This window comes from Agrilus planipennis, unplaced genomic scaffold, assembly GCF_000699045.2.
Source record: "Agrilus planipennis isolate EAB-ADULT unplaced genomic scaffold, Apla_2.0 scaffold64, whole genome shotgun sequence".
NCBI classification, from domain to species: Eukaryota; Metazoa; Arthropoda; class Insecta; order Coleoptera; family Buprestidae; genus Agrilus; species Agrilus planipennis.
Window position 1 is genome coordinate 1,111,608 of NW_020438927.1, and position 17,600 is coordinate 1,129,207.

The following is a 17,600-nucleotide window of genomic DNA, read 5'->3' on the forward strand; positions in this document are numbered from 1 at the left end:
AATTGAGATAGTAGTAATAAAGAAGAAGAAACTGCAAACCAAAAACGAAGCTTTACTGGAAGTGATCTTACAAATATTTTAACATAGTAATTTATTTTCTATAATTTATAATGGCATAAAAGCACCAATTGTTGTGATTTTAACAAATAAGCTAAGAGTAATCAGTTAAAAGTTAAATAATTAGTTTGATAAGTAGTTACTGAAAAATTAATATTTATTAAATTAGTAAAGAGTGTTATTGTCTGTTACAATACTATCAATTTAAAAGAATTTTATTAATCGTTACATGTTTTACAAAAATCTTAATTATTTATGTAATTAATAGCTGAAAATAAATGTACAGTTTCTTTCAATCATAAATTTGTATTTTTACAAGGACTCACTGACCAACTTTTATGAGTAATAAAATATTCTCATCCCTCATTTTCAGGATCTTTGTTATCAAAAATAATTGGAGGCTGTAAATTTACCAAAACACAACAAATGTGCAAAATATCATCAATGCAATGGAACAAATGTTGTGGAATTTTATGCAATATTTGATATGTACTTAACCGCTGCATAATTCTTTCAACATGAATCCTAACCCTTGCAACGCTGTATGTCTGTTGAGTTTCTTCACTTGAAAATTCATTTTTTTTCTCTAGAAAAGGCGGCATGACCATTTCCACTTTCTTGCCACTTGCGTCAATCACTGTTTTTATTTCTGGAAAACCTTTATCAGCCAAAACTATGTCACCATTCTCCAATAAATCCAACAACCCTGACTTCTGTCCTCCAGCTACGTCAGATCTCAAGGATATAAAACCTCCAGGAGTTATACCAATAAGAACTTTGGCCGTGAAATACTTTTTGTATTGTGAGTAAGTAAGAGCACGGTTGTCGACACTTGTAGGAATATCTATTCGAAATTCAGTGCAATCAGTTATGACTCTGGTGTTATTATAATCAGGTAGAAAACAATCAGGCATTGTTTCTTGTACTGAGTCGATATCTAGCCAAAATACTAAATTTCTTGTCGCACTAGCAATATATTGTAGGATTTCATAAAAAATTGTTGAAATTGTTGTTCTGTGAACACTAAATAATACACCAAGTGCCGAAAATGTTAATCCAGTTTTAATTTTCATTAAAAAAATTAATAGTCGGTCTTTTTTTGATACAATGTATTTTCGTGGCGTAGGTGTACATAGTCTACTCAATGAGAAATCAAAATTTGGGAATGATACACCGGCCAGATCAATGATTTCTTCTTTTGTCACCGATGCGAATCCTCTGAAGATTTTATTATCCGCTTGACTTTCCTTATCAGGAAACGTTTTTTGATCAGTCCCACATTCTTTATTAACAAATTTTTTATTACTAGCATTAATTGTTATCGGCCTATATCTTCAACTACTTCTGTCTGAGTTTCAGCATGACACAAATCATTTGTGACATAACGATTGCAAATAAACGTTTGAGAATTGACATCAGAGTTTGAATAAAAATGAACTTGACACTCTTGGTCAACTTTTAAAGACACAATCGGAGGGTTATCATATTCATTTATCACTTCCATCGGTTCTAATACCGTGAGTTCAGAACTTGATTTTGGAGGTGATTTTTTTATCTGCTGGTTTATTAAACGCTTGTATCTGAAAATATGAAATTATTATAATTATGTTATTAACATTGGTCTAATTTTACCAAATAATGTTTACCTGTTTATGACCGAAGATTCATTAACTTTTGGAGACTTGTAAATTGAAGGAAATATTGTTGGAATGTAGCTAGGACTTAACTCCTCTTCTGATTTTTTACCCCCAATAAAATGGTCACTACAAATACAATCATATGGCTTGGGGCCCACGGTTATCCATCAACGCTATAAATATATATTTTTCATTATTTCAGCACAGTATTAATTAAACTGTTTCCAAAATCAAAATTTTTTCAGTCTGTGATAACTTTTATTTTTCTTTTAATCATTAAANTTTCTTTTTACTTTTTCATTACAGCATTGCAAAAAAAATTATTTACATTTGCTGAACTTAACAATTTTACAAAAATTTATAACACTCTGAATTATTTTTTTTGATAACAATAAGGTTATGATACTACTTACTTTAGCCTTTTAACCGCAGCTATCCACTGATTCCGTTGATTAATTTTCCATTTAGCGGTACGAAATTTATAAAATTTGCACTCACTTTTTCTGCTCGTATTTTTACAATTCACTGCACAACAACTTTGATGTCTCATTTTTATTTAATTTATTTAAATTAAAACGAAAAAAATTATTTTAACGTGTTTTTGTTTACAGTTTCGGTTATAGTAGCCTCCCGTAATGTTCAAAGTGACCACTGCGAACGCTTCAGTCGATTTAAATTCCGCTACCATGCCTTCCCTCAGAGCGAATAGCAAATTTCAACGATCGTATTATTGGAATAAAAGTAGCGACGAACCTGTCCTAACACCAGATTTGTTTAAGAAACGTGCACCGCTAGTGGTTATTAATTGCTCACATCAAAGTAAAACGATTAAAAATGGCGCTATTAATATTCGATTAGAATTTGAAACGATTGAAAATGTACCTGCAAAAACGTCTGCCTATTGTTTAATTATTAACGAAAGATTCGTGAATTGCAATCCCCTCACAAGTGTTGTTCGTATTTTATAGAAAAAGAAATACCTGTTAAAATTAAGTTTAGATGTCCTATATGTAAAGGTGAAACTGACGAACCTAATATGAAATGTATTCCGTGCACATTTACAGAATTACTAAAGTCTGAAGGCCATAAGCACTGTCCATCTAGCTATTTTTATTTAAAGGGTTCCTTAGGTTATGAAGATAAATGTTTGAATTTGTAAATATTTCAGTTTTCACCTCAAGTTCGAATCTAGGTTGAAAATCATTTAAGTATCAGGTGATGTTCCCCCTTTTTTTTATATTATTGTTGGTATAAATATCAGAAAAAGATAAGAAATCTACCCAGTAAAAGAAGAAGTGAAACAGTGTGTGCACGGTTAAAAGACAAAAAAAATGGAAAAATCTATAATCGTTGATTTACAAGGTTTTAAAACAGACACTAATCGATTTGTGGCTAAAGAAGTGGAAAAATTGACTACTGTCTCTTAAAATATGTAATAAAAATAGAATTACAGTTAAATGATGCAACAACGGTTTACGTAAAAGGTTTAGAGAAAGCTAAATAGATTGAAGATATTCTGGATGATAAGAGTATAAATATTATCAATTTAGAAGATCTACAATGTCCATCACTCCAAAAACTTAAAAAGGACTACACATATTTACCTTGTAATTTACATAATTTAGTATTTAATAAAGCAAATTGTTCTAGACAAAATGTAAAATTAGTAAGATTGTTTTTGAAAAATTTAGTAAGATAGAAATGTAAATGTGTGGTGGGGGAATATAATGTAATAAAAACATAAAACAACCAAATTATTGTTATTATTAAAACCCTTTGCACTCCGTTGTCGCCGTATTTGCGACATTAAAAAGCTAACAGTAAATCCGCTGTCGCCGTAGCGGCGACACGGTTGTTTTGCTGCCTCGGCGCCCTTAACAGTTAGTGTTAGTGTTTATGATACGTTTATTATCCTTACATTGTAATAAGAGTTAAAAGTGCTCTATTTAAGTATATTTCGTTATATTCATAACGTTATAACCCTTCGTTTAGTGAAGATGGAAGGCGAAAACTTCGACGATAGTTGTGAAATACGTAAGTGATGTGGCTGGAGTGCAAAGGGTTAAAGTAACTGTAGTAAAACTAACATCATCATGTTTAAAATAATACTATTTCTATTTATTGTTACATTTCTTAAATTTGATAATACATGTAACTATTACTTAAACGCATTAAATAAATTAAGAAATGATTATGAGACATTATACAATAATAGTTTCGAAGTTTATGAAATGTGCACCGAAGAACTTGACTATTATATTATGCAATATGATAATCAAATGCAATTAACTGACATGTGCATGCGAAAATTGGAAGAAAAAAAGAAGAAAAATACAAACTATACTAGTGATGGCGATGCTGACAACGATGAATCTAAAAGGAACATTGAATTGGAAGTATTAATTTTAAATTTAAACAAAACATTAACGGAAAAAATTAAACGTTATGAATTGCATGAACAAGCAATGATCAATGTAATCAATAAATACAGAGAGAACATTACCAGGTTAGAGAAAGAGAATGAAATATTACAACGTGATATAAGAGTACTTACATTTGACAAAACTAATTGTTATGAAAAATTGAAATTGATGGCAAGAAATAGAAAAGCAAGGAATTAGTCAGTCAAATTTACGCCAAAACATCAGTGGTTGTATAGAGAGAGAGGAAAAGTGTCAAAATAAGAAGAGTAAATTTGCAATCAGTTTAAGTTCATGTCCATCATCGAAAAAAAGACTACAAGACAAATTGTACAAGCAACAACAACATAGCTTATAAAAAAATAATAGTATCTGATTGTAATGACCACTTCATTAATTAATAAAAAACAGTAAACACTATATCACTGTTTTTTAATTATAATGCATAAACATAAAAATACAACTGTCCCTCTTGTAAAGGGGAAACTGATGTCATAAATCAACCTTGTATTTCATGCATTCTTTTAAGAGGAATTAAACGTAAAGGATTCAAACACTGTTCGTCTACCTTTCTTAATGATAAGGTTAATACCGTTATTAACAGAATTAACAACCGAAATCGAAATAATTAATTTTTTTTTATTCACTTTAAAAACAATGAGCATTGAATGTAATAAATGTAAAAAAAATGTTTTGTTTTTGCATAAAATTAATACAGTTACACAACGATTATTATCGAAAGGAAAATATAAAACAACAGAATGGAATTGAGCATGGAATTGATGAAGTAAAAAGTGAGCGAAAGAGGTTCAGAAAAAACTTAATGTGTCACGAAAAGCTACCCAAAACAAAATGTATATAAGTTTAATTACAAATAAACTAAAAACTGAATAAAAAAAAGATAAATGTTTAATTACATTTTTTATTATTCAATTGCGAACAAATTACAATTCTTACAATGAATATTTTTGGCTGTTAAAATCAAATGCATCATCATCATACACTTCTACTAATTCGTTTTGTGGCGATTGCGGCTGCTGCTGCTGTTGCTGCATAATTGTTGAACATGGTTTATTCATCCTACTTTCCAATAATTTAATTTTTTTCTTTTTGTTGCATTTTTCTTCGTTGTTTGGAAATACAAAATTTACTTTTCTTTTTTCACTTATCGACGTCTGCTGTGGTGGTTGCTGCTGCTGCTGCATCACGATTTTCTCCGTTTCTCTTCCATCACTTATCATTAGCCTACCTTCTGTACTATCTTTCACCATTTATAAACTTTTTCCTTCATCATCCTTTAAATTAAATGTATAGCGTTGATACAGATTTCTTAGTATTTGTAATTCACTATCATCCTCCACCGCTAATCTTAAATATGCAATGGGTAAATTGCCTAATTTTTTAAGCATTGTATGAGCTCTCGGGGTGTATAATAGCTTAACCATTACTTCGTCTTCTCTTTTTTCAATACTTTTAACTCCAAATCTATAAATACAATGAAATTGAGTTTATGAATTCAACGTTTCATTCGTTTAAATAATACTTATTGTTAATAAAAAGAAAACAATAAAGTACTTACTTGAACATTTGTTTATCTGCTACATACGTAGACAGCGTCAGGTGTTACTATCGAAGTATCAGTAGATTTCAAAAGTAATGTACACGGTACGTTTGCCATTGTTGTAATATCAAATTGTTTAGTTCACATTTTCGCAAGTTTCATTTTATTATATTGTTGCAATTTCCACTTGAAACCATCGAAATGCATTTCGTTATCTACATTTAATTGAACTTTTAACGTTATCAACTGATGATCCCTTCACCTTTTATCACATAAAATACAACTATAAATTTAACACGCTTCCATTTAAAATATACATTAAATAAAGCTGTGNGTCTGACTTGATCATTAGTTTCAAATTTGACTGGTCTTGTAGTATGTTTATTGCTGTAATTGGCTTGTTTCTCTCTTAATCGCTGTAGTTCAGCTGTGACTCCTTGGATTATTTTTGGTTTTAAATTATTATCACTTGTAGGTATTTGAGATCTAGTAATTCTGCTGAAAAGTCGTTGGTTGGATGAGCCTAAATAGTCATTTCGGGGTGTATTTCTCCAATTTAATAATGCGAGTTGAACGTCTGATTTGTCAATGCTGCATTTTCTTAGTATGTTCTTTGCCGTTTGAACTGCTTTTTCAGCAAGTCCGTTGCCTTGATGGTGATGTGGGCTGGATGTGACATGGTTAAATCTCCACTCTTTTTGAAAGATTTTGAATTCTCTAGACAGGTATTGCGTGCCGTTGTCACTTTGAAGCTCTTCTGGTACTCCATGTACGGAAAACCATTTTTTAAGTTGTTCAATTACTTCACACGATGACTGACCTTTTAACTGTTGAAAATCTAGATATCCAGAGTAACTGTCACATATTACTAGGTAAGTTTTTCCTTTTAATTCGAATAAATCTGATGCGACTATTTGCCATGGAAGTGTAGGTATTTTTTTCACTAACACTGTGTCTTTGATATTGTCTCTTTGGGTTTGTTCACAGACGGAGCAACCTCTGATTAGTTTTATGATATCATCGTATTGTCCTTTCCAATAAAGGAATTGTCGTGCTCTTCTTAAGCAGCTTTGTATACCTAAATGTCCTTGATGAATATTCTTTAACATTTTAGGTATTAATAATTTTGGTACTACAATTTTGTCACCTTTGAAAATGATTCCTTTGAAATAGCTTAGTTCTTCTTTAAAGTTGAAATAATGTTGTAGTTCTGTAGGAAGTTCGTTGACATTTTCTGGAAATCCTTGCATTATTGCCTTAAGTAGTAAATGTAAATGTGTGTCTTCTTGTTGGTATGAGTTGCAATAATAGTTATTTTTTATATTGTGTGGTAACACTGTACTATACTGTGAGCGTAAGTTAGATTTCTATGTTTTTATGTTTTATGTTTCCTGTTTTTTTTGCTTGTAGTTAATGTTAATAAATTACTCAATTACTTTATAAACAACAGGTTATGGGCCCAGACCCGCTTTTTATCATCGTTTGCTTTGCAATGTTAAAGAACGTGTATAAGTAGCACCTGATGAGTATAATGTTTTGAGGTTAGAAGCGTTTTTTGGAGGGAAGTTTTTTTTTACTGTCGAGAAAAAAAAAAAAAAAGAAATATACACAAAATGATGGAGTCTGGTCAGTTAATCAAGTTTTCTGGAGAAAACTGGACACTTTGGAAGTTCCAGGTACAAGTAGTATTAAAGTCCAGAGGATTATGGGATGTAGTTTCAGGAATATGTTTAAAAACTAATGAAAATGCAGAAGAATGGACGAAGAATGACGCTAAAGCACAGGATTTATTAGTAATTAGAATGGAAGAGAAACCTATGACACATATATTAGCATGCAAAACAACGGCAGAAATGTGGCAGAAACTGAAAACTATATACGAACACCAGTCTCAAGTTAGCGTACACTTATTACAACAGAAGTTTTTCAGGTTAGAATACAAAGAAAGCAAAGTGGCTGAATTCATTTCTGAAATAGAAGAGATCCAAAGTAACTTGAAACAAATGGGTGAAGAAATTAGTGACAAAATGGTAATAACTAAAGTTTTAATGTCGCTGCCAGAACATTTAAGGCATTTTATTTCCGCTTGGGAGTCAACACCAAATCATAACCAAACTCTAACTGAACTTATGTCTCGATTGATGATAGAAGAAGAAAGAACTAAAAACAAAGAGCAGGTGACAGCTTTAAGTATGAGAAGTAAAAGTAGTCATGAACAGAAATCAATGAAATATTTTCAATGTGATAAAATGGGGCATATAAAAAGAAACTGCCCACAATTAAAACCAAACGAAGGCAGGAAAACGTGTTACTATTGTAGGAAAGATGGTCATGTTATGAAAGATTGCTGGTTTAAGAAGAAAAAGACGCAGAAGGTAATAAAAATGACAAAAAGCCATCAACGAATTCAACACAAGCATTTGTTGGAGTATCAAGTGTAACAAAATGCACAAATTTCAATGATTTGGTTGGGCATGCTCAGTTTATCAAAAACGAATGGTGGTTAGACAGTGGAGCCACTGATCACATGTGTTCCAGTATAGAAAAGTTTTTTGAATTGACCGAGTTAGAATATAACAGGCAAGTGAAAGTGGGAAATGGGTCACTATTGACAGTGAAAGGCATAGGTAAAGTAAAGGTAGAAGAATGGAATGGAAAAGAATGGCTTAAAACAGATTTAAATAACGAATTGTTTGTCCCAGATCTAGATGTGAATCTTTTTTCGTTGAGTAAAGCATTAGATAAAGGATTTGAAATGCATTCCAATAAAGAAAGGTGTGAATTTTTAGACAAAAATGGAATGATAAGGGCAGTAGCAAACAGAGAAGGGAGACTATTTAAGATGAATTTTAAAAATATTGAAATATTACAGTGTAACATAGCAGAAACTTTATCAGTATGGCACAGAAAGTTTGCTCATGTAAATTTTAATCAAGTTAAGAAGATTTTGAGAAAACATAATGTAAATTATAAAGAAAAAAATTATTTTTGTGAGGATTGCTTTAGCAGGGAAACAACACAGACTACCGTTCCCATCAAGTAAATCAAGGGCAAAGAAAACAGGCGAATTAATACATAGTGATCTGTGTGGTCCCTTTGAAGTGCCATTCTTAGGAGAGGCAAAATATTTTCTTATGTTGAAAGATGATTTTTCTGGCTACAGATTTGTTTATTTTATAAAGAATAAATCGGAAACAAAAGAAAAGATAGAGAGTTTTATTCAATTGGTGAAAAATCAAACGGGAAACAAAGTATTAACTTTACGTACTGATAACGGAATAGAGTTTATAAACAAGGAACTGACAGCCATGACAGAACAAAAAGGAATATGCCATGAAAGGTCATGTATTTTCACTCCTGAACAGAATGGAAGAGCAGAAAGGGAGATGAGGACATTAGTGGAGGCAGCTAGAACATTATTACATAGTAAACATTTGAATAAAATGTTATGGGCCGAAGCTGTTAATTCAGCTGTTTTCATTTTAAACAGAATTGGCAGCTGTCCTCAAAAAGATCAAACTCCATATAAACTTTGGTACGGAAAAGAGTGTAAAATACATTTTTTTAAAGAATTTGGGCTGAAGGTATATGTACATGTACCTAAAGAAAAAGGATTAAAACTTGATCCAAAAAATAAAATTGGATTGTTTGTCGGTTATAGTGAGACTGAAAGGATATAGGATTTATTTTCCTAATAAAAATAGCGTAGAAATACACAGAGATGTGATTTTTATACCTGAAGAATCAATACTGAAGAATGAGGATAACACAGAAGAAAAAGAACAAATAGTTTCGTTAGACTTAGAGAGAGAAGAGAATGAACAAGAACAGGATAATTTAGAGGTGGCAGCTGAGATGAGAAATCATGTAGATAATATAAGCAACGTATCGGATGAAGATGATAATGATATAGAAGAAAATCGACAGATAGAAAGAAGTAGAAGGGAAACAAGAAGCTATGGAAAAATAATTGGAAGTGTTGCGTGAGAATAATACATGGTGTGAAGTGCAAAGGCCTGTTAATAAAAAAGTAATAGAAAGCAAGTGGGTATTTAAACAAAAAAGTGAAGATGAATTCAAAACTAGACTTGTAGCTCGTGCGTTTCAACAAGAACATGAAGGTGAATTGTATGATGTATACGAGCCAGTTGCGAAGTTAACGACGTTTAGAATTTTACTTGTTGTGGGTAATACATTACGAAAGCCTATCTATCAAATGGATGTGCGGAGTGCCTTTTTATATGGTGACATCGAAGAAGAGGTATTTATGTCATTGCCAGGGTCAACTAATAGTAATGTGGTGTGCAAGCTAAATAAATCCATTTATGGGTTAAAGAAAAGTCCTAAATGCTGGAACTCTAAATTTGATAGTTTAATGAAAAAGCAAGGTTTTTGTAGATCTGAAAACGATCATTGTTTGTATTCAAAATGTTCAAAGAAAAATAATTTATATGAGTTGATTTATGTCGATGATTTACTAATTTTAGGTACTGATTTAGTAGAAGTAGAAAAACTTAAATCTATGTTAAGTAGCAATTTTTATATGAAAGATTTAGGGATCATTTCTCAATATTTAGGTATAGATATTGTACAAAATTTAAAAGAGGGAAATACAGAATTGTGTCAAGAAAACTATTTAACGAAGGTTTTGCATAAATTTAAAATGAAAGACTATAATCCCATAAACACCCCAATTGATGTAAACACTGATTTTGATTTTAAGAATAACGAAGAGAATGTAAGCTTACAAAAGTTGTGTAGGCAGATTATTGGAAGTCTAATGTATGCAGTTCAAGGTTCGCGACCTGATCTTTGCGAAAGTGTTAGTTTACTTAGTAGATACCAGGATAAGGCAAACATTAATTTGCTAAAGGCTTTGAAGCGTGTCCTGAGATACATAAAAGGGACTCTTAAGTTTAAATTGTTTTATAAACAAAATTGTAATGCGGAAGTTTTGTGTGGATTTGTAGATTCTGATTGGGGAGGTGACGTTTAAGATAGAAAGTCAACTACTGGCTATGTTTTTAAATTGTTAAACTGTACGGTGTCTTGGACAAGTAGGAAACAACAATGTGTTTCTATCTCGTCAACTGACTCAGAATATGTAGCTCTAAGTATGGCAGTTTGTGAGGCCTGTTGGTTGAGAAAATTATTAGAAGATTTTCAGTTATTTAATTTAAATAAACCAGTCACTATATATGAAGATAATCAATCGGCTATCAAACTTGCAAATAATCCAGAAAATAATAAGAGACTGAAACACGTTGACATAAGATTGCATTATATTAAAGAAAAACTTGATAGTGGCGTGATAAATATTCTTCATATCAAGAGTGAAGATCAACTCGCCGATATATTTACCAAGCCATTACCTAAGGTGAAATTTGAGAAATTCAGGGAGGGTTTAGATTTATTAAATGAATACGGAAAGGAATAAAATAACTTTATTGAGGGGGCGTGTTGGTATGAGTTGCAATAATAGTTATTTTTTATATTGTTTGGCAACACTGTACTATACTGTGAGCGTAAGTAAGCAAGTAAGTTCTAAGTTAGATTTCTATGTTTTTATGTTTTATGTTTCCTGGTTTTTTGCTTGTAGTTAATGTTAATAAATTACTCAATTACTTTATAAACAACACTTCTTTTGTAGCAATGACTATTTCTTCTTTAGCATTTATCGACATAGGTAGTATTACTGCGACTTTCAAATTTTCTTCTGGTTCGTATTTCAGATTAGTTGCATCACAGTCTCGACTAAGAAAGTCAGCTAACGGTATTTCTGTGCCTTTTTTAAATGTTACTTTCGGTGAGTATGGTGCAAGATTAAACATTATGCGTTGTAACCTTGCTGGAGCCGACTGTATATTCTTCTTGAAAATCGTTTCGAGTGGTTTGTGGTCTGACTCTACTGTCAGTTCCTTACCATATACATATTCATGAAATTTCTTGCATCCAAACAGTATAGCTAGGGCTTCTTTTTCAATTTGAGGATAGTTCTGTTCGGATTTTGTCAATGCTCTTGCTCCATAGGCTATTGGTTGTCCTTCTTGAAGGAGTGCAGCTCCAAGATTTTTGGAACTTGCATCTACTGTTAAAGTTACAGGTTTGTTAACATCATATAGTCTCAGTACTGGAGGACTCTGTAGTAGTTGCTTTATTTTTTTGAACGCCTCTTTATGATAAAAATCCCATGTAAAGCTTGTATTTTTGTGTAACAAATCTCTTAGTGGATTTGTTAAATCTGACATATTGGGGATAAATTTATTTAGATATGTAATCATCCCTAGTAGTCTCTGTAACTCTGTTTTATTTGTTGGAGTTTTCATTGCTTGTATGGCCTCTACTTTGTCCGGGTCTGCTTCTAGTCCGTTGGCTGAAACAATGTGACCTAGAAATTTTATTCTCTTTGCTTCAAAAATGCATTTGCTTTTATTAAGTTTAAAGCCTGAGTTTTTCATCACTTCTATTACTTCGCCTACGGTTTTGCCTAGTTCTTCGCTACTTCTTGCATGTATAAATATGTCATCGATAGATACCCTCACGTTTTTAAATTTGCTGAGCAAGTTTGTCAATATTTCTTGGAATATCTCAGGTGCTGATGATACACCAAACGGGAGTCTCTTGAAGGAATATCTTCCCCATGGGGTAGCGAATGTTAATATTTTTTGTGTTTTTTCTGAAAGTTTTATTTGCCAGAATCCCTTTGTGCAATCTAATAATGCGAAGAATTTAGAACCTTTGATATCAGCTGAAATTTCTTCTATAGTGGTAAGTGGAAAATGACGTCTCAGGATATTTTTGTTTACGTTTGATGGATCTATGCAAATTCTCATTTTATCTTTTTGTCTGACAACTACCATAGGACTCACAGCAGGGGTAGGCTCTGTTTCTGGTTTTATTACATCTAACTTCACCATTCTGTCAAGTTCTTGCTTAACTTCATCTCTTAAAGCATGTGGAATTCTTCTTGACGGCTTTATTTCGAATTTTGGGTTCTCAATCAGATCGATATCATACTCGTAACCTTTATAGCAGCCTAAGCCTTCGAATATGTCATCTGTACATTGACTTTCCTTCAATGTTTTGACTCGTGCAATAAGTCCCAATTTTTCGCAGGTATCAGTCCTAAGATTGGTGTAACTTTTTCTTGAACTACTTTGAAAACAATTTTTGTTTCTTCATTTTTTAATTTGCATACTAGCTCTACTTCACCTAATACTGTCATTTTGTCATCTGTGTAATTTATCAGATTTCTTGTTCGGCTTGACTTCAGACTTGCTTTTGTTTTTTTCCATCAAGTGTCTTGGTAATACATTACATTCTACGCCTGTATCTAGTTTAACTGTAAACTTCACGTTGTCAACCTGAATCTTTTCTGTCCATTTTTCTTTTCTCCAGTACTTATAGCAGATATGTATACGTCATCTTCAGAATTTGAGCTTTCTTCTAGTACATTCACTCTATTTTTCCGTTTAGTATCATATTTCTTTGCAGTCCTGCACATATTTGCAAAGTGACCATTTCTATTGCATTTTGTGCATGGTTTGTTAAAAGCTGGGCACTCTCGGCGTTTATGGTTTGTACCACATCTTCTGCAGTCAAAGTTCTTGTTTTCTTCTTTTCTGGCATCTTTGTTTTTCACTGCTGACACTCTTTCCGTTTTACTTTTACTTTCAAACTCATCCAGTTGTTTGGAAGCTTGTTCACTTGTTCTGCAGATATTTACCGCTTTCATCAAATCTAGTTTGTCTTCTGTTAGTAATTTCTCTCTTACTTGATTAGATCTAATTCCGAATACTATCTTGTCTTTCAGCATTTCATCGCATAAGTTGTCAAATTCACATTTTCCTGCTTGGGTTTTTATTCTAGTCAAAAACTCATTGAATTGTTCATCTTCATTTTGTTCAATCTTGAAAAATATATATCTTTCAAAAGATATGTTTGTTTTTGGTGCAAAATACTCTTTAAACCTATCTTTGATAACTTGTAGGTTATCTGTTTCCACCTCGCTGAGATTGAAACTATTGTAAATTTCGATCGCATCTGGGCCTATCACAGCCATAAATGTTGCTGCCTGGACCTCGGCTGGCTTTTTATCTAGTTGGATAGCAGTGGCATACCACTCAAATTGTTGTAACCACTTTTTCCAGCTCGTTGATTTGTCCGAGTCGATTTGTAGGTTAGCTGGCGGCTTTATTCCTGATACTGCGTCGTTCGTGGCCATTTCACAACTTTCTCACTTTTTCCTGTTTATTGACGCTTTATCCCACTTCTGACACCATGTAATGTTGGGTTTCGTTAATTAAAACGTTCGTTTAATAACTAATTAAGTGATATATATTTATCGTAATCAGATACAAGAATGTTATGTCAACTACTCTTGGCAATGCTAGTTCGCAATGCCGTCACGAGATGTCTATACTTTACAATAGCGTTGATACAGATTTCTTAGTATTTGTAATTCACTATCATCCTCCACCGCTAATCTTAAATATGCAATGGGTAAATTGCCTAATTTTTTAAGCATTGTATGAGCTCTCAGGGTGTATAATAGCTTAACCATTACTTCGTCTTCTCTTTTTTCAATACTTTTAACTCCAAATCTATAAATACAATGAAATTGAGTTTATGAATTCAACGTTTCATTCGTTTAAATAATACTTATTGTTAATAAAAAGAAAACAATAAAGTACTTACTTGAACATTTGTTTATCTGCTACATACGTAGACAGCGTCAGGTGTTACTATCGAAGTATCAGTAGATTTCAAAAGTAATGTACACGGTACGTTTGCCATTGTTGTAATATCAAATTGTTTAGTTCACATTTTCGCAAGTTTCATTTTATTACTTTGTTGCAATTTCCACTTGAAACCATCAAAATGCATTTCGTTATCTACATTTAATTGAACTTTTAACCTTATCTACTGATGATCCCTTCACCTTTTATCACATAAAATACAACTATAAATTTAACACGCTTCCATTTAAAATATACNAACACCTTTCGCTGCAGGTATCGATTTGAGAAGTGCCTATAGTTACAAAGTTCCTGCTCGTGGTCAAACTCTCGTTGATACTGGAATTAAAGTTCAACTACCGATTGGTCATTACGGTCGTATTGCTCCACGATCTGGACTAGCAGTCAATCATTCTATAGACGTAGGAGCAGGTGTTATTGACGAAGACTACAGAGGTGTAATTAAGGTACTGTTATTTAATTATTCTAATAAAGAATTTGTAATAGAGATAGGTGATAGAATAGCTCAGTTAATTTGTGAAAAAATATCATATCCAACAATTGTTGAATGTTCATCATTAGATAATACATATAGGTCAAATTGTGGATTTGGATCTTCAGGAATAAAATAATAGATACTTTTTATAATTCGTAATGGAAGCTAATATTATACTTAAGAATTTTATTAAGAAAATAGAAAAAGTTGGTACATTAATTAAAACTAAGGATGAATATACGAAATTCATTAAACTTTTAAATAAAAATATTCGGTTAGTAAAAAAACTTATAAAACAGAAAGATAATATTAGAAATAAGCTTCAGTTAGAAACAAATTTGGCAATGTTAAAGTTTTATAAGAATAAATTTAAATATGAACTTGATTCAAATGTGAATAAATCAAAAAAAACTAAAAATAGAAATATACAATGGGTAGACCTAGATTCATGTTTTAGAGGAAGAATTAGAACTGGTAGCATTGTAAATTATAAAATTAAGGAACCGATTAAATTTTTAGATGCAGCCTACAAAAGTTTCGCTTTAAAAGTTAAAAATTCTTTAAGACAGTCTATTTTAAAGGTAAATGCAATCTTTTATGGCAATTTTATAAAACCTCAAAATGGTGAGACTGAAATTAAACACTTTACAACTAGAAATAGCGTTATAGATCACAATTCAAATTTAAAAGATTGGTACAATGAAAACATTAAAAACAAAATATTAACAAAACTAGAAGGATTTCAAGAACGGGAGTCAGGATGGGCCCTTTACGAAATAATACAACTTAAAATAAATATTAATAATTATGCTCCAATTAACGTAGGTATTTCAACATATGTAGAAATGCCTTCATTTATTAAAAATTCAAAATCAGTTATCAATATTCAAAATAACGATAAATTTTGTTTTCTATGGTCAGTTGTAGCTGCACTACATCCTTCACCGTTCAATAAAAATCCAAATAGAACAACATCATATCCACACTTTAGTAGAATCCTTAAGTATGAAGGAATTAATTTTCCAATTCAATTGAAGGATATAAATAAATTTGAAAAACTTAACAATTTATTCATTAATGTTTTCACACTTGATAAAACTAGTATTGTACCCATTTGTTTGAGTAAAACTGATTTTACACCTCATATTAACTTATTAATGATTCCGTGTGATAATTTAAATTGTGATATTGAAGCTACAGCAGAAATAAACAGAATATCTTCTGTAATGATGCAACAACATACATATGAAGAAGGAAAAGAAAAAATGAAATTTATTATCTATGTTAATAACGAAACTGAAGATTCCATAGGTATAGTTGAAGGCTTAAATTCCATCTACTATTATGGTGGACATTATCAGATGTGGGGAAAAAACTCAATTTTGTTTGCATGGAACAATTATGATGATGAAGACAAATAAACCTGTAAATACGACTTTAAGGTAACCTGTGTATCTACTTGTACATTATACTCCATATACAAATAAAATTACTTCTTTTAATGTGTTTCATTAATTACCAATAAAACTGTAAATGAAATAAAAGAGTATGTTATTCAAAGCAGACAATGATAAAATTTGAACTCCTCTAACCCTAACGTAATCATTCTCAGAAAATCTATGCAGGTTCAGTCCAGTTTTGTGACGTATCCTCTTATCTACACAAATATTCAAAAGACCAAAGAGCAAACACTGCACTGACCTTCAAACTCGCGCGAAATTCAAATTCGAATAGGCTCCGCCCACTATGAGGACAATCCAGAGGCTCTTAAAAACTTCTTCAGCTGAAAAATCACCTCCAACGAGTCATAGAGGTCAAACAAAACACATTTTTACCAAGACGTTTCGGTCTTCCGCACGAAGAATGACCTCCAAGGTGCCATTAGAGGTCATGGTAAGGACTGAGGATGGACGGGCCATCGAACTGTCACAGAATCCCTATAGCAATACTACTTGCGTGATCTGGTGAAAAGTCTATATGGTTCGCGCTTCTTTTTTATAATTTTGACAATTTCCGGTGGCAACGATTTTCTACCGATATATATACGTTATAATGGTGTGGTTTCGCTGACGGCGTTTTGAACAGTTAAAGTATATATTTAAATTGCGTTATCTATGTCGGCGGCGTTATGAACTATTGGCGAAGTTCGCGTTTGATATTTGCTCCCGGAGATTACTAAAGTTAATTTTTTTGTAGTCGCGTATTTCTTTGTATGCCGGTTGCGTAATTTGCGGCATTTGAATCTGCATTGTAGTGGAAAGGGTTTGGTCATCGCTTGTGATTGACGTGCCTATGTGGCAGGTGTGTGCGAAGATCGGTGCTAGCCTGTCGGTGCAGATTAAATGATCTGGGATTGAGAATCCACTGTAATTGCTGAAAGTAGGGTGAGTATTTCTGACCCGGAAGAGATTTTTTTTGTTTGTGGAGGTGTCTTCAAAGGATGTGTGCCTTGCGTTAAAGTCTCCTAGAACTACGGCTCTTGGAAGGTTGGAAATATAAGTTATGAAATCTAACGAGAGTTTAGTTGTCGGGCTATTTTAGTAAGAAAATATTGTGATATCACCGTACCGTGTTTGAATTGTTGCTGCGCATGCATCTATGTGTTGAAATTGTATAGGTATTTGAAATTGGCTGGAAGCGATTGTTTGGTGAACTATAACTGAAGTTCCCCTTTTAGTGGTGTTTTTATCA